Source organism: Macaca nemestrina, chromosome 18 (genome assembly GCF_043159975.1).
Source record: "Macaca nemestrina isolate mMacNem1 chromosome 18, mMacNem.hap1, whole genome shotgun sequence".
Taxonomy (NCBI): Eukaryota; Metazoa; Chordata; class Mammalia; order Primates; family Cercopithecidae; genus Macaca; species Macaca nemestrina.
Genome location: NC_092142.1, coordinates 69,358,698 through 69,377,959, shown reverse-complemented (window position 1 = coordinate 69,377,959; position 19,262 = coordinate 69,358,698). Strand labels below are relative to the sequence as shown.

Sequence of the window (19,262 nt, the reverse complement as noted above, 5' to 3'; positions counted from 1 at the left end):
TCCAACTGGAATTTGTTTAAGTAGGTTCCACTGCACAAACACAAAAAGCCCTAATACATGCAGACTGGGTCGGCCTCATGCCATCAGATGTCACCGCTGATGGGTGATGGCACTTATATAGATTTACACAACAAAAACTACATTAAAAACGTTAAGGTGATGAGACAAAGGCACAAAGGCCTAGAAATTCACAGCTCAGGATTTAAACATACTATATCTAAGAGGAATGGAGTGCATTAGGGTAATGGGAAGGTGACAGCGGCCCTATTATACCTACAGTACCAGACACTTAATCCCTTACTGAATTTCCTGGTGGTGCTGGCTTTGTCTCATTCTTGGGGTCTTATGTTTTTTAATGACATTATTGTTGTGTAAATGTTCTTGTTTTATAAAGTAATTTCAGGTTGATTATCATCTGTTTATGCAATTAGTGTAATTACCCCTAATTACAGAGTAGAAACAAATATATAATCAGTTTATTAGAGGTATAACTGTGATATGTAATGATTTTTAAATCCTTATGAAACTTTGTTAACAAATATTCCACGCATGTGAAAGCAAAATATTGAGATGTCAAGCTCTCTTACCTTATATATTTTTTTCATATGCTCAGTAATCATTAGATTTATTGCCTGTCAAATTTAGTGTTAAAAATCATAGCGCCATATTAGAAGGAATACAAATATTAAAACTGTGCTTAAGAAAATTAGAAACACTCTCGTGTTTTCCTTATGGTCTGGTTTGGTAAATGTCTCTTCCATTAAGATTTCTTACCTACAGAGCATCACCCTCAGGTGAATTTTGATGGTAGTTAAAAACCTAGTAAAGAGATTTATATATAACATCATGACATATAATACACACATGTTCTATTACATTCCTAACAAATGAAGAATATTACCCCTGATCCCCATATTGGATTTCTTCCTCTGCCTCTGAACCAAAGGAGAACTAGCTGATGAACCAAAAATGCTTTGACATTAAAGAAACACTGAAGAAACAGATCATGAAATAAGATGATACATGCTTCCAAAATCAGTCAAGAGTGCTACGAAGGAAAGTTGAATATAGTTGCTGAAAAACTAAATTCAAATATAAGAAATGCATATTAATGTAAGTAATCACCATTTATTTCCTGATTACATTTATTTCTCTGTTATTGGTCACTTAAGAGAATATTATTTAACCATTCCTTCACTCCTCAAAATATTGAAACTAAAAAATGCACTATAAGTCAACTGAATGCAGAGATCAGCTGCTTTTGAATTATGCAGTACATTCTCCCATGTGGATAAAAACCATCAAATATCCTCAATTATTGCTTACTGCTGAGACAAGGATTAGAAGGTCTAATTTACACCATTGGAAATTTCAGCAATAATATCAGAAAAGAAACACTAAACATTAGCAGCACATTACTGTAAAAATGCTATGCTTCTTTTGGATGCAGCGTAACTTTCTGAACAGTGAATTCCATCTTTATCAGAAGGCAAATACTCTCAGCATTTGGTCTACAAACAAACTTGCATGAAAATGGTGCCTGGGCCTCAATTATTATTGAAGCAAAATATCAACTTAAGATTTTAGTCTTTTAGCTAAGACAACTAACTTTTTAGAATCACTCTAAGCATGTCCAACACGTAAGTTTATTTAATGAATGGAACAAAATTTCTTAAAAATTAAATGTCAAAAGTTTTTAATTTAAGATTAATGGGGACAGTTGGGCGCAGTGGCTCATACCTGTAGTCCTAGCACTTTGGGAGGCCAAAGCAGAAGTTTGAGCCCAGGTGTTCTAGACCAGTCTGGGCAAGATAGTTGTCTCATAGTGAGACCCTGTGCCTACAAAAAGTAAATTTTTTAAGAATTAGGTTGGTCGCGGTGGCTAACGCCTGTAATCCCAGCACTTTGGGAGGCCAAGGCGGGTGGATCACCTGAGGTCACGAGTTCAAGACCAGCCTGGCCAACATGGTAAAATACCATCTCTACTAAAAACACAAAAATTAGCTGGCTGTGGTGGCCAGTGCCTGTAATCCCAGCTACTCGGGAAAATGAGGCAGGAGAATTGCTTGAATCCGGGAGGTGGAAGTTGCAGTGAGCCAAGATCAGGCCATTACACTCCAGCCTGGGCAACAAGAGCAAAACTCCATCTCAAAAAAAAAAAAAAAGAGCTGGGTGTGGTGGCATGCACCTGTAGTCCCAGCTATTTGGGAGGTGGTGGTAGGTGGTGGGAGATCACTTGAGCCCAGGAGATGGGGGTAGCAGTGAGCCATGATCACATCATTGCACTCCAGCCCGGGCAACAGAAAAAGACTCTATCACCAAAAAGAAAAAAAAAGAAAAAAAAAGAAAAAAGAAGACGAAGACAAATGTTTTCATTAGTTTCTTGATCTCTCTGTCAAAACAAAAAAAAACTCTTGATCTAGAAATTTTAGTTAACATATATGAAAATTACAACACATCCATAGAAATGATGCATATTAGGGAATACATTTTATGAGGATAAGGACCATGACTTGCAGTTCTTTTTTTGTTGTTGTTCTTGTTTTTTGTTTGTTTGAGACGGAGTCTCGCTCTGTCACCAGGCTGGAGTGCAGTGGCGCAATCTCGGCTCACTGCAACCACTGCCTCCTGGATTCAAACTATTCTCCTGCCTCAGCCTCCCAAGTAGCTGGGACTATGGGCACCCGCCACCACGCCTGGCTAATTGTTGTATTTTTAGTAGAGACAGGGTTTCACCATGTTGCCCAGAATGGTCTCAATCTCTTGACCTTGTGATCCACCCACCTCAGCCTCCCAAAGTGCTGGGATTCCAGGTATAAGCCACCGCGCCTGGCCTGACTTGCAGTTCTTTTATTCCCCCGTGATACTCTGTATGAACATCTTGCATAAAGGAGATACCCACTATATAGTTATTGAATGAAAAAAATGAGTAAAGGAATGGATAGAAGATCAAAACATCCAACCATTTTTTCATAGAATGAACTAGCTGGCAGTAAAGCTTTCCTTCTTTTATTTTCTTCCTACTCTTCTTTTTAGAAGGATCAAGTTGGTATTTTAAAAATCAAATATTCAGATTTTTCTTCCCTCAAACGCATGAAATTGTATAAAGTAAAGCAAAATTCTAACAACGTGTCTGGCATAAAACAATCATCAAGAAATGTTAGTCTATGAAAGTTCATAAAGAGACACCAGTTCCCTGAAAAGTTCTTAAAGCAGTCAACAAAAACCCCTTCTAATAAAGACACGATCACAACAGTTCAAAAAAAAAAAAAATGAGTACCATTTGCTCCTGGCAATGCCTGGCCATTAACAGGCGCTTAGTAATTATTCATTTCTTCCCATCCTCTTCCGACTTTACAATGGGAAGCAGAACCCATGCGTTCCGGGTAAAGAAGGTAAATTCATACTTTTATGAATTTAAGCCCCCAGTGGCTCTCTTGAGCCCTCCGTAGCTCAGTCTCCCTCTGTACACAGTGCGCTAAGTGAACCAGGCAAGGAAACACAGAATCTCTGCCTGCGACTAGAAGGAGGCAGCAAAAGGAGATTAGCTTGGGAAAGAAGGACACACGTGACTATGCAACAGCTAGACCCAAACATACTTGTTTTTACTTTCCTGCTTTACCCATAAATGGTTAAAAATGTAACAATCAACCTGCAGTTGGCATTAATTTGTAAAAGTTGACGTAGATCAAGCCCAAAGAAAAATGTCTTTTCCACCTGGGCTTTGGAATCCTAGGGCAAAGTTAGCAGAATAAGGAACGGGGTATGCAAGACCCACCCTCATTTCTTCGCCTAGGAAGTGGATATTCCACAGTCGTGCCTAGGCCCGCCATACAATACACTACCCTCTTCCATCCTGTGGCCCAGACTTGAACCCTGTTGTGCAGATAAAGGAGGCGGCAAATGCATGCTTTTCAGACAAAAGTAACACAGCCAAAAGTTTGCTGACTTATTTCAGCTGTGCCCAACTTCTGGGGAGGTGGAGTTACCCCAACTTAAAATTTGCACAAGGCCTAAGCCAGATGGGATGGAATTCACAGATAGTACTGACAGCCAAGCGATTAAACAGAAGCTTCCATGATTCCCCACATAAGAACTGCATTTAGAGTGTGTCTGACCAATTCAGTGATTAAAAAAAAAAAAAAAAAAATCTTGTGTGATGTCCTAAGAGGAGATGAGGCAAAAAAGGGCTAATACTCACTGGATCACATTAGGTCTTTTTATGCACTTCAGATGACAAACGTATTGCTTATCTTTGTTCTTTGAATTAGATCCGTAAGTGTGAAAATCCTAACAACTTCTGGAAGGTTTGTTAGTTTCTACCTGGTTCTGGAAGTACTGCCCCTTTCTGTCTTGTTCCATCATTACTTTTTGAAAGATGTCCATTGCCCAGGACAGCACGATATTAGACTTTGAAAAATGCCTTTCCATATTTTCTCCCATAAAGGATCCGTTTAAAAATTGGAGATTAAAAATGGAAACATTTTGCCGGCTTCATTCTAATGTGGCATTTACACATTCTTCCATACTATTTAAACGCACTCACTAGACTGGCATCCATTCTAAGCACAGTGTAAAGCCCAGAAAGGCATTTTATTCTTTCCAGGTGTGCTTGACTGGTTTATTTATGGTCTGACTTCCTTTCATAGTGTGAGAAACTTTAGCCTTCTGCCAGCTGCAAAGGATTGTTCAGAAGAAGCATTTTTAAGTTAAAAAATATAGAGCAACACTTTTTTCTCCTGCCGCCCTCACCTCCCCCAACCCCCTGCCACACTTCATGCACCTTCTTGCATTGGTTAGTCCGTGACATGTCTAAATAGGCATTTAACTGTACTCTCCATCAAAGAAGGTGCCCCATGCAGGCAACAGTATATTAACTTAATGAATACCAGAAAGGATAAGAAGGAGGGTATGGAGCTGTTAACTCCAGCCCAAGTTATCCTTCCTGAGAGCACTCATCACATTCAGTAGAAACACACACACATACCCACACACACACACAGAGAGACAGAAAGAGAGAGAGAGAGAGAGAGAGAGAGAGAGAGAGAGAGAGAGAGAGAGAGACTTTTCTCTCATTCTTCGGTTCTGGAGAAGCTGGGATGATGTCCCTAAAGCACAGCTGAAAGGCACAGCCCAGATTTGCAAAAAGGCTGTGTGATGTGAGATGCTTCTGTTCTCTGCACACAGCCACACAAACTAAGTCTAAATGTTTTCTCATTCATGACTAACATCAGAAGGTCCCCGGCAGTATTACCTTGCCTGACTCCATAAGGAGGTCCAATGAAAGACCATTGTTTACCTCTTTGGTGGCCACATGATGCTCCAAAGAGGTAGGTATAAAAAGATAAAGTGATTCTGAAAGATTTTTTACTGCATAAAAGAAAATGGTATTTCCTAATTTAAATAATTTTCCACTTATTTGCAGAACTAAATAATTTGGGCTGAAATAACTGACTCCACCCTCAAAAAATTGTACTCAATACAGACAACTTTCTAAATGTTTCTGAAATGACTAGGGTTTTTCAAAAAATTATTTGACAGAGTCATTTATGACAACTATGACTTTAAAAAGAAGCAAGCATGTGAATGACAGCAAAGATGAGACATAATTGACTCTTAGCAATAAAAAGGTTGACAGGACTTGAAATTTTTAAATAAAAAATTATTGAATCCAAACAACATAGATCCCAGGAAAATTTGAGTGCTTCAATAATAAGATCACAGAGTAGGTATGTTTCTTGGAAAAGAAAACTCGCTTTTATTGGGTAGGCGTGGTTTTGAAAAATTACCACATAATTTAGAGATCCACGGGAATCTTTGGCATTTCAAAACTTGAGTGGAGCCTTTGGAAAAAGCTCATCACAGCTCTTTTTAATCTTTGAGGAAGCTGGCACTCGGCGATGGAGTTGTTAAACGCCTGGCCATGCCAAAATTCATCATAGCACTGCCCCAGGGAGGCTGCTAGCTGCCTGACCCCAGCAGTTCAGAGTGGGACTGGAACAAAAGGCTAGCATCCATTTCAAAAAGAACCCCAGGAAGCATCTGCGGGAGGATGAAGAGTGTTGAGGTGGAAGCCAGAAGACAGTGGGAGTGAGGAAAGCACTAGCTAAGGAAGCAGAGAGGGCCGAGGAAGGAAGGAGGCTGAGCCAGCAGGTTTATTGGCAGAAGTCACACACATGATTGCTAGGCAATGGTCAATTTCCAGACAATAACCACAGAGTTACAGCAAAGCAGTAAAGAGGAGAGATCGTGAAGAATGCACCTTCATACAGAGAAACGACAAAGAGAGGAAAAGGGAACAGGGAGGAAGGCATGGAAGGAAGGAAGAAAAAGAAGAAAGGGAGAGAGAGGGAGGAAGAAAAGGAGAGATAAGAAAGAGGGAAGGGGAGGGAAAAAACAAGGGGAGGAAGGAAAGAAAAAGGAAAGATGAGTAAGGGAAGAGAGGAAGGAAGCGAAGGAAGAAAAAGAGTATGAAAGTAGCAAAAGAGACATTTGAAGAAAATAAAGTTTATCAAAATGAATTAGCAGGAAATCTTTATATTTACAGATTGTAGAATTTACCTAGGCTGGCAAATGGCATGCTATTCCTTTTTTTGTGCTGTCAAGAAGTGTTACCACTTGTTAATAGCATTAAAATCTTTATCATTTAATTTATTTTATTAATCCCATTCAGATTTAACATTACTAGCACATGACTGTAAATAGCAATAGTAATGCCACCGAGGCTGGTATCAATGATGCTGAAGATTATCATGAAAAATCCAGCCTACCAGCAGCGAGAAAAGCTCTTGCAAACTTTTACATTATATGAAGGAAAAGCCTTGCACAGATCCACAAAACTGTGATCTTAATATGATACAGCCTCCCCTGTCCTCTGATGAATTATTTGTCATTCTCCAATATTTAAAAAACAAATCTCAACATCCAAGAATCATCTCAAGAAAGGGTTAATGTATATTTAAGTAATGTAAGATCTTTAACCCTTTCCTTCTGTTCCTGCTCTTCTTCCAAAGTCAAAGCAAGTTTTTTTTTTTTGCATAAAACGTTATCAAATACATTTTTTAAACAATAATGCCAGTGTAAAATGGGGTTATTATTTTAGATAATTATTTTCATTTATTTATTGATTGATTGATTGATTTGAGATGGAGTTGCCCTTTGTCACCCAGGTTGGAGTACAGTGGCATGATCTTGGCTCACTGCAACCCCCGCCTCCCAGATTCAATCGATCCTCCTGTCTCAGCCTCCCAAGTAGCTGGGACTACAGGCGCATGTCACCATGCCCAGCTAGTCTTTGTAATTTTAGTAGAAATGGAGTTTCACCATGTTGGCCATGCTGGTCTCAAGCGCCTGATCCTAGGTGATCTGCCTGCTTTGGCCTCCCAAAGTGCTGGGATTACAGGTCTGAGCCACCGCACCCCTCCTAGATCATTTTTTAAATTGTTCACTCCAGTATTTTATAGTCACTTAAGTTCATGCAATTAAGGACTTGAACTGTCTTTGGGGGCCAGGGGCAAGGGCTGGGATCCTTTCAGGACACCTCCAATCCCTAGTCCAAACAAATTGGGGGCAGCCATTTCAGCACAACCATCACCCCAAAAATGTCATTCTGTTTTTTTCTGTCAAATTTGCAGAACTTCTCTGAATTTTTATACATCTTTCTTCATAGATGAGACTTGTAAGTGAAAGCCATTCTGATCAGTTCCATGGGTTTTATCTAACAGGCTGCATCATAGAACATGTACAGCTTCCTTCATTCTAAAAGTGAGGCTAAAGGGTGATTTTAATAAGATGAATAAATCGGAGGGTGGGAATTAAGAAATCAGCACAGTTGCAAGCAACTATCTGGACAATTAAAAACTTCAGCTGTGGTGAGGTTTTGCTAAAACACAAAGTTTACAGAAATTCGATTTGGGGAAGTGAGGTGATTTCACTTAAGGAAGGCTCATCTGTGATGGAGAGTAGCAAATAAACCTTGAAAGAGAACACTCAAGAGGTGTTCAAGGCGGTCCAATTAAGTTGGTCAAGGTATCTGAGAAAGCACTACTAAGGAGAATCAGTTTTTTAAAATGATGAATCTGCTATATAAACATTCAAACTGCACTAGGGACTCATTCACTTAATTATTTTATAGTTTGCCTCAGCACCGAGTTTTGGAACTGAGGTTAAATTCAGATGTGACTTCTACAGAGAAAGGGAGAAAGCTCTATCTGGCCATTTAAAGCTGTTTCAGGTGACTTTTAAGTCTGGCACTGTCATCTTCCAACATATCTTCTAGTATTTATTCAGAAGTATCTCTATTTTTAGGAGCTTATCCTAAACGATACAACTCCCTTGAGAAAACAGCTGCTTAGGCTAGGCTTATTGTCATTCAACTGAGGCCTCATCAACCAATGCTTATGAGTAGAGACTAGAGGAATTACAGCTAACATTGCTAGTTTACCAAGTGCTATGATAGGTTTTTATTTTATTACATTTCACCAGACTCCAGGTGGATTTTTGTCCCCAAAATTATAGACAAGTTGAGGCTCAGCTTAAGTATAAGAGTTATCAATTTCCCTGATGTCACACCAACTCAAGAGGCAAGATTGGACTTTGAGCCGGGCTCCAGCACCAAACCTTCAGATCTCCTGGGACGATACGAAGCAGTCCAAACCAGGGTTCCAGGGTTTGGTGACTAACAACCAGGCTGTGAAAAGAAATATGGTAAACACTACATAACATGAGATGTAAATCACACTGGAAGGCACAATACATGTCAAAGCACTTTGCATCCACTTTGAAACCAAACACCACCACTCCACTGGAAACAGTCTTCCAGTCCATCTATTTTACTTAAAAGAAAAGGCCGAATAAGTAAACAAATGCCAACAAGCATTGTTTGGCTAATGCAGGGAGGTGGTCTTAGCAATTGCCTAGCCTCTGAAATGTTGCTAATTGTTTTACCAAGAAGAAACTTAAGTCTCTTTCTAGCACCATCTCGAATAAGTATTGCCACGGGGAAGCCTGGGTATGCCACTTTTTATAGCGGTTGCACAGCTACTGTAAATTATGCAGAGAGGATTTTTGTAAGCAGCTGCCAACCACACCCTAACCCCAGGCAGGTGTCTCACTTTATGAACTACTGGTCATGACAAGAAGTGTGAACGGTGGATAAACCATCACCGTTCAGACAATGCAAAATAAGTTTTCCCAAATGTGGGCGGAGGTGGACATAGGGTTCAGGAAATTATATATAGATCCACTCTTGCCATCTAGGAAGATAAATGCCAGGGATTCATACACATATGCTAACTTAAATGTCATTCTTCAACAGACTAGTTAATCAAATGATCCTGTTCAGCAAATCATAATGAGGCACACACGTTCCAAGTGTAAAGAGGGAGCGAGTTATTTGCCCTTCGTCCTTCTAAACATATCCTAAGTGCTGTGGCCAGAAAGCAAAGGGGAGAAGCAAGGGTAGACTCCCAGCCACTCTGGTAAAACCTTCCAAATCACCAATGCAACCTGCATCTTCATTCACCAGTCCCCCATCAAAAGACAAGGTTGGGCAGGGGGCAACCTCTTGCAGGACTCCAACAATTAAGAAACAAAGCAGGAATCCTCCGTGGAATTCAGGACTCCTCCATGGAATTCAGGAAGGCACCTGGGTAAAGCTGTTTGAGAGCCCGGAATTCCTAGTCACATCTTAGGGCAGAGTGCCCAGGGGCCGAAGGGCTATGTCTGGCTTGGTGCACCTGGGCCAGGTGATTTACTGTCCTCACCCCTTGATTTCCAGGGACTTGGGGAAAAAGAGTCCAGGCTGTGAAATGCCTTTCTGCTCATTTGTCTCTGCCACAGCATCAGAGGTTACCAAAGTCTGTAAGGACACAGAATGTAAACAAAAAAAGGTTTCCCGCTGCAGATGTGGAAAGCTGGGCCCCTCGAGTCCTGCCTGAGTGGGCCATCATCAGAAGCCCTTCTCCTTTTGTTCCATTTGCTAGGCCTTCCTCGAAAGAACTGAATGAGATAGACGGGAAGGGGAGGGGGTGGGCCGGGGTGGGGGAGGGAAGGCTGGCTGGTGCAAGAATATATTTTCTGTGTCTGGATAAGGGAACAGGATTCTAGGTAATTGCCTAGTTTTCTCATTGTTCTCGGCTGCCATGCCGAGATTCATAGAGAGGCTGAAAGGATCTCTTATTTTTTTTTCTTTCCCTCTAATTCTTCACTCCCCCAACACACACACACCCTCCAAATCACTGCTCCCCCCCTTAATCCTTTTCCTTCCCCTCTCTATGGTGCTTATTCCATCCTAGAGAAAAAAAAGTAATTTGTCTGTTTTATTTATGATGCAATGAAGGTATGCTGCTCTCGTCGGGATAGCCTGACACTGGTCAAACTATCTGACAGCCGAGAAGAACTGCCTTCATACTCCAATGAGTGTATATTTTAACCATTTGTCCACCAAACTACACCACGAGGTTTTGTCAGGATTCACAACACACTCTCTTTTGTTGTTTAAGTCTATTTTGTTGCATCCCAGTTAAAAATCAGAACATGAAGTGTGTTCATGGACTATCGGGTCTTGCATTTGCACTCTAAAATACAGAGATGCTATATGTCATCTGGCAAAAAGGAAGATTGTCTGAATATTCTAGGGGAAGACAGACCACTGGGGATGGTCTTAGAACTACTCTAAATTCAGAAACCTAGAACAGTCATGCTCCAAGTCTTAAATCAAGACACCCCATTTAGTTACCACGTCCATAAAGTGGGATTAGCTCAAATGAAATTGAAATTCCAATCTCTTCCTTCCAGAATTAAAAGTAAAAGCGCAGGTCAAAGAGCTAGGGTAGCCCTGTTATGAACAAGGTTAGAAAAAAGCACACGTCTAAGTAAAAAGTCCTCAAGCACGTAAAGACTTGTTTCCCAGGTGGGACCGAAGTTGCTAAGTAGTTGATATTCCGTCTTCTAAGTTTTAATCAGAAAGTTGTATCCACCATTTGCAAATTGGGACTTTTGAGAAAGAATCTGAGAGCAGCAAACGCAACAGCCAAAGAGACGGTGGTTTTGTATGTATTCCTTCTCGGTTCTCATTGCACCGTCCTCACCGGGTCCCACGATCTACCTGCCAAATGTACACTCACTTGTATACACTCTGAAGGGTATTCTCCTTTACTTTCAACCACAAACCCTCTATTCCAGAGGGCCTGCCTCACATTCTCTCTCTCCCTCCCTCCCATTGCCTTGCCACCAGCAATTTAATTCTCCTTTTCAGACATAAAAGGACACACCGGGTTTTAACAATTATACTTTTGATTTCCTCATAAAAAAACAAAGCTCAGAATTAGGCCCCAGACAATCTGTTCTTGTCCTGCAAAGGCCTGTGAGGCAAGATTTCCAGAAGAACCAATGGGATTTCTGCTGACTGAAAATATTTTTAATAAACTACAGAAGAAAAATGCTAAAAAAAAAAAAAAAAAGAAAAAGAAAAAAAAAAAAAAAACCCTCACAACAGGTTCAGAAATGTAATGTAATGCACCCAGCATGAAACAGAAACAAAGACCCAGCAGACAGGGAGTGTGATGAATGGTCCTAACCATATCGTATTTATTTATTTTTTTTTTAAATCTGCATTTGTCTTTCATCTGCAAATGAAAGGAATAGGGAGAAAGTGAGTAGGCATTCCAAGGAATTTCTTCGGTGTAATAAGAGCAAACACAAATATTATAAACTCCAGCAGAATTAGAGTCTAGCAGCAACAAAGATATAGAATGGCTGAAAAAATCAGAGTTCCCACTGTGTTTTTTTGCGCTCAGCTGCGGAAGGTGGCAAGAAAACCCAGTACCACGCAGACTCAAGACAGAGCAGTGACCACAGCACTGGATGCTTCTGCTTTTCCCATCAAATGTGAAAGTTAGTTAAATTGAATTTTCATGAAAGGACAGGAAAAAAAACTTTAGAAATATTTATGAAATGCTTTTTCATAATGTAAAGGTATACTTAAAATTCTCAACAGTTCTTTTTAAAAATTAACGTGGTAAGATCACTCAGTAACACATACAGAAACGAGTTGGAAGATTCTGTAAAATTTTCAAGCCATGTAAAAGTCACCCACCTCCTCCTCTGTACACATTGTTCCCAAGGTGTCAGGAGGCACCGGGTGAACCCAGCTGTATTATTTCATAGTGTGCATGGTACACTTGATAGACCGTAGAAGTTAACATATTTTGGCAAGGGTATTAATTTATAAATAGTTGATTAAGTGTACTTCATTAGCCATGGAAGAAACTAAGCATATGTTTTGGTAGCAGAGGGTGTTATGCATTATATATGTTCAAGCACACATACTTTCATATAGATACACAGAGAGTAGACCCTTTTCATCAGTTGTATCAATATTCATAACAAAATGCACATGAATTTCCCAGGCTGGAAGTCTTCCATTTTTAGTGAAAAATAACCAGTTTAACTTTATAACTCTTTAAATATCTGGAAAACTTAATACTTTACACATTTGTTATGATATTTAATTTTTCATATTCAAGGAGTTTTAAGCAGTGTTCATTTCAAACAAAAGGATATGGCACAAATAACTTTTTAACATTCATTTAGATTAAAGGGCAAAAGCAATGTTTAACTGTTAATGCCAGCACAGGAAAACATACCCCTCAAAGATAAGCTAGTTTGGTGTATATAAACATTTTATAACTATTCTATAGTTCTGGAAAAGAGTTATATGTTGGGCTTGGCAATGATGATAGAACAATGTCAACATAAAGATCAAGAATAGGCTAGTTGATCATAATAAACTTGATAAAATGAAATTCTTTCTTAATAGTTGACACTAACAGCCATGATTGTATGACCAATATCCATATAACATAGAATGGGTCATTTGGTTAAAATAAAGTTGCTTATACTGAAATTCATGGCAGCAAAAATAAACATCTGGATGGTAATATATGCAGTTCTGACTCTCCCTATGTTTTACATTTTGAAAGGTTTATAATTTATATTTTCAAAATAGTTTCAGAATGGGCTAACAAGATAGATCACATCACTCTATGTAACCTGATTAAATTTCACTTTGGAAACTGACAGAGGCCTCTCTATGATCCTTCCTTACAGTAATTGTCCTGCCATTTTGCGGCTCCTGCTCCACCTGGCTCAACTGCAGCCGTCATAAATCGCAGACTACAAAGCTGCATGATTTGAGAGCCAGCTCCAGAAACGCAAGTTTCAAAAACTGAACCACTCACACTTCCTCCTCTTCATTTTGAGACAATAAATTTTGTGCTTGCGTTATCTTGTTATATAATTGCCCATTAATAAAAACTAGGTAGTGAGAACCAAATAAATAAATGGTATTTCACAAAATCATCTACACACAAACACACTCTGTCTCTCTCTCACACACACACACATTCACATTTTCAAACTGCTTTGGAAAAGAAATGGAGAAAATGCTTTCAAGTAAATAGGCAGGCAGGCAGCAAAAGAAATTCTCAAAGGTATTTCCAAACTTGCGTTCACAATGTGAAAATCGGCGTGAGCTGCAAATTCCTGGAGTATTCCCAAGACAGAAGTTTTTGAGCATTATCCCCTTATATTAGTTATTGTATTTTTAAGGAGTTATTTTACACATTTCTTTTTTGTTGTTGTTGATTTTCAATAAACAAAAAACGCTTAATTTTGGGGGAGTTATGAATTTCTACAACAGGAAGGTGATTTTTTTTTTTTCCCATTGAAGTTGATGTATTGAAATGAGCATTTGCAACTTGATCACTTTTTTCATGTGCCCTTAGAAGAAGCCTTAACAATATCTCTAAGCACTTTTTCCAGGGTCAGCAGAAAGTGGGACATCTCCTTTAAAGTCCTGGAAAACCACGATTGAAATGTTTGAGAATTCTGTTGTCGCGTATTTATCTGTGCATCAGTTACAGGCATTTCAGCGCCTCTTCTTGAAAAGGTCCAACTCTCCTCTAGACTACTTGCCTCTATTTAATTCATTCCTCTCTCAGACAGAGATGTACATCAAACAGGAGAGAAATATTACTGGAAGAAATACCTATTTTCTCTCCCTGTTCAGATTAAACATCTCCAGCCACAGATAGAAACCTCCTTAAACTGAAATTAATTTCTGTATTTAAGAAAATATATCAGGAGGTATGTTTTACTTTCATTGCGTTTGTGGTGCAATTGGCAGACCCTCAAATTCTTACTATAAATGCATTTTTAATCTACAACCCAGCCTGATGTTTCTCTTATTCTCCCGATTATCATTTCCCCCAGTGTGTGGGACCTTGTTTGTTATCTCTCTTGCTCAACGCTTATTTAAAAATGCCTTCAATCTTAAAAAACTGGTCAGTAAGACAATATATAAAAGGCTGACAGGAAAACACACACATAAAGCTATACACAATCTATAATTTTCTAATATTAGGAGATATTTTCCCCATAGCCTCATCCAAAAGAAAACGAATTATTTACATTCACAGCTTAAAAAATAATTATACATACTTATTCTCTACACTCAAATGCTGCCGGGGACTGGGTGTATTTTATAGAGGCACACTGCCCTCTGCAGGGAAAAACAGCTTTTTAACAACTCTTTGGGGTAACCTCAAAAAAACAGTATCACTGTGGGACTGAAAATATAAACAAATAGTTTCTTAAATGGGTTTGCTAATAAGCAATTAAACTGTATGTATTTACCCTAAAATATACTTGTTCACACTCTTATTTTTCTTAAGTGTTGGCTGATCCCATTATACGTCTAGTAACACAATAGGGAGAGGGCAACCTTTTTTGTCACAAGCTGAGCCACTTATTGAATGGAAAACAGAATTGTTCCAGTTTCATTTCTTTCCCAAATTACAGTAGACTCCAAAACATTTAATAGTCATTCAAGTGCCTTGTGAACAGTGTGCAACAGGGCCCTGAATTTTTCAAGGAACCTCTCTACATTTCTGCTCTGGGCCTGGGCTGTGGGTGGTAGAATGTCATGATTCTTAAATCCCTAGGAAACTGCTTTGTGGTTCTTGTATTTTCACTTTAATACTTTGGAAAATGAGATGAGCTGATACTGATAACGCCTCATTGTATGTATTTTGAACAATAAATTAAGATGCTAGTCAAGAGAAAGTTTGATGATTGAGTCGTAACTACTCAAAACTTAAATGTTATGGTGGAAGTTAGCAATAGTTAGGAGCTACTGTATTAAGTTCATCGAGGTTTTCATTCTATCTTGGGTCTGCCTGTCTTTGCCAAATACCTGAAAACCTTTTCCAGCAATTAAATGAGAAGGGTTATCTTTTTTTTAAGGAATATTTTTAAGGTTGTCATGGAGAAGATTCTGTAAATAGAAAGTGGGTGAAAAAATATCACCGTTTAGCGGCATTTCCCAATTCCCAATAAAGTCTTAAGGGGTAATTCCTTCCACCGAAAAAGACAATTGTGACTTCTGCCTTCATTGTTCCACCTCCTTTCCACCACACAGCTCTGCCATCCCCACAAGAGCACACTTCCTTCTTCCAGTCTCTAAATGTGACCAGCAGGGGGGCTGATGAAGTGCTCATTTTTTACATCAGTCTTATAAATTGCTTTCCCCATTAATTGTGTCCATGGAAACAATACATTTGGCTGGTAAGGGACTCCTGAATAAAATGTAATGGGATTCTCAAAAAAAAAAAAAAAAAAATTGCAGGCTGGGGGGACATGCTATGGCTGGCCATTCAAGCAATCTAAGTTTTAGCCCAGTGCATGACTAATTTCTTGTCTTCAAAAACTGTAATGAACTGAATCCCAATTAAACTGAAGACTAAAAATGTTCCTTTACATCTGGAAAGGAAATTTAAAGAAAAGGGCAAATAAAAATTACACAGCAGTTCTGGGGGAAAAAAAAAAACAAAAAACCAGCACTGAAAGAAAGAATTACCAAAACCTCCTAGCAAAGAACAATCGTCAGTGCTCGCTATTCATGCGATGTTTAGTACCCAAGTCCTGGTAATATAAGCATGGTTTGTTCAGGATAACTGATCAGATCTCCTAAGCAATCATCAGGCACTTGCAGTATTCTAAGACCATCCCTGCAATCTCCTCCCTGTTCTCCCCTAAGTGGACATTCTACAGGGTCACACACATTCTCTCTCTGTGGCTTTTTTATTCTCACCTCTCCCTCAGTGCTTATAATCCTTAGGGCAGTTTTGGTTTTATTTTTTTTTCCTTAGCAGGAAAAGTGTCTGTATTATAGGATCTTAAGCCAAGCCTGCGTATACCCATATTTAATTTGGAAAATATGTGGGTAAAATACCACTCGTTATGGGATTAGTTAACAGCTGCAAGTCTACCACTGTGAAAAGCCGATTTGTTGTTGTTGTTTTTCTTAAGTGTCATTTCTTTACATTAAAAAAAGAAATCATTCAAACTCCTTGGATGTTTCTCCTAGAATTAGACTGATACGATCTAGATGAAGAAAGATTTGACTTTAAATAGAATAATAATGCATGGATTTCAAATTACCTGTCATTATTTTTTCTGTGCCTCAGATCATTTCTGCCTCTGGGTAAATAGGTTAAATTTTTTAAATATATAAAAATTCTAGGCCGGGCGCGGTGGCTCACGCCTGTAATCCCAGCACTTTGGGAGGCCGAGGCGGGCGGATCACAAGGTCAGGAGATCGAGACCACGGTGAAACCCCGTCTCTACTAAAAATTACAAAAAATTAGCCGGGCGCGGTTGTGGGCGCCTGTAGTCCCAGCTACTCGGGAGGCTGAGGCAGGAGAATGGCGTGAACCCGGGAGGCGGAGCTTGCAGTGAGCCGAGATCGCGCCACTGCACTCCAGCCTGGGCTGGGCGACAGAGCGAGACTCCGTCTCAAAAAAAAAAAAAAAAAATTCTATTTCAACATTTCCTTTTATGCAAATTATCCTTTCCCCAAAACCAAATGATGATCTCACTCTATGAAGCCTTTCTGCACACATGAACTGAAAAAAGGTTTGTTACTGCTGTGTTCACTGTTAAAGGCTGTTTTCCTCCAACCAGAACCCAAGGTTAGCCTGTGAGAAAGGATATGGGTGCTGGTTCTTGAGTGTACCCCTGGCCAACTTCTCTGTCCCTTTCTCTTTAGGGAAAGGTCACATGCAAATGAAACTCAGGACATGTAAATCTGGCAAGAACCAGGGATACAAAAGGCCCTGCATGACAGAATCTCCAAGGAGCTGAGACCCAAGATACAGTGTGTGAAAGCCAATTCTCTTAAACAGCATGGTGGCCTGGCTCTGTTATCCACCTGATTTGATTAACCTAGTGGGTTTTTGGTTTGTTTCTGCTGTCATCCAAAACTCTTTTTCTCAAAAAGGAAAAAAAAAAAAAGAGTCTTGGTCTGTCACCCAGACTGGAGTGCAGTGGTGCAATCTCAGTTCACTGCATCCTTCGCCTCCTGGGTTCAAGTGATTCTCCTGCCTCAGCCTCCTGAGCAGCTGGGATTACAGGTGCCCGCCACCACATGCCCAGCTAACTTTCTTTTTTATTTCTTAGTAGAGATGGGTATTTTTATTTTTTTATTTTTTATTATTTTTATTTTTTTTGAGGCGGAGTTTCACTCTGGTTGCCCAGGCTGGAGTGCAATGGCACGATCTCGGCTCACCGCAACCTCCGCCTCCCAGGTTCAAGCAATTCTCCTGCCTCAACCTCCCTAGTAGCTGGGATTATAAGCATGTGCCACCAGGCCCAGCTAATTTTGTATTTTTAGTAGAAATGGGGTTTCTCCATGTTGGTCAGGCTGGTCTCGAACTCCCGACCTCAGGTGATCCACCCGCCTCGGCCTCCCAAAGTGCTGGGATTACAGGCGTGAGCCACTGCGCCCAGCCTAGAGATGGGGTTTTGCTATGTTGGCCAAGCCAGTCTCAAACTCCTGACCTCAAGTGATCCATTGACCTCGGCCTTCCAAAGTACTGGGATTACAGGTGTAAGCCACCGCAACCCGGTCCAAAATTCTTAATAGAAGGATTCATTTTCTCAGCCATCAACAATGATTCAACTGCAACTAAATAGATATTTCTTCTCCACGATCACAGGTACATTTATAAATTTATCTAAAGCAAAAATATACCAAGGACCTTGAAAATGTTTGTACCTTTAACCTGGTACTTCTTAAGGAATTTACCCTAAATAAGTCTTTGCACAGTTGACATATCATATGCAAAAACATCATAGTATTAGTAATGCATAGTCTCTAAAAGCAAATTAGAAACTACATGGCTAACAATGGGTTAAATAAACTATAGTACTTTCATAAGACAGAATCGTTCACAAAGCAATTAAAATTGGGTTTATTAAAACTTTTTGCGCCAGGCGCTAATGGCTCACTCCTGTAATTCCAGTGAATTGGGAGACTGAGGCAAGAGGAGAGATTGAGTCCAGGAGTTGGAAGCACAGTGAGCTACAATGGTACCACTGCGCTTTAGCATGCAGGACACAGCAAGAGCGCGTCTCTAAAAATAAATTAAATATAAAACTTTGTCATGGCAAAAAAAAAAAAAAAAAAAAAAGCACCCACAATGTGTTAGGGGAAAAAAAAGCAGGATTTACAAGTCGTTTATATAATATACACAGAGAAGAAAGACTGAAAGGAAATGCAAACTTTTCACAATGATGATTCTCTTTGTACTTTTCTATACTTTCTAAATGTCTACAATGAGTATCTATTAATCTTCTGCAGTAACAGAATCAAAGTTACCAAAAATTGATATGAATAGAAACACTATTGATCTTAAGGCCCACCCTTAGCTTAGTCTTTTATAAACTGAAATGATCAGAATGAGCAGAGAAATATTTCCTGGAAGCTAATACAAATTCATTTGGTAGATGCAATGTGGAGGAAGACTGCCTTGGGAAACTCTGTTGTTCTAAAGATGGGACAGCCATGTAACAATAAAACAGAGTGCCTAAATCTAAATTTCAGCACCAGAGATACAGACATAAATGAGACACAATCCCTGCAGTTGAAGAGAGACTGGAAAGTTATCAAATAATTGCTATGTGGTGTGAGAAGTGTTGCAAAAATGACTTTCAGAAACCAGTGGTCTTCAAATTCAAGCTGTGCAGGGGTATTTCTGGAGTTACAAAAGCTCTTATTTTAAAGTCTTCCTCTAAATAGTGCTTATTTCTGAGATGGATGTTTTAAAACACGCATACTCGAGATTATAGGTCAGTGTTAACATTTCTGAAACTTTCAATACATTAAAGTGTACAACCCAATTAACTTGCTTTTCTGCAGA

At 39.4% G+C, this 19,262-nt stretch overlaps 1 long non-coding RNA gene across 1 annotated transcript in view; it reads right to left on the bottom strand.

The window, feature by feature from the left end:
- LOC105491344 (uncharacterized) overlaps positions 1-19,262 on the bottom strand; it is a 240,515-nt gene that overhangs the window by 55,954 nt on the left and 165,299 nt on the right. The window lies entirely within an intron of this gene.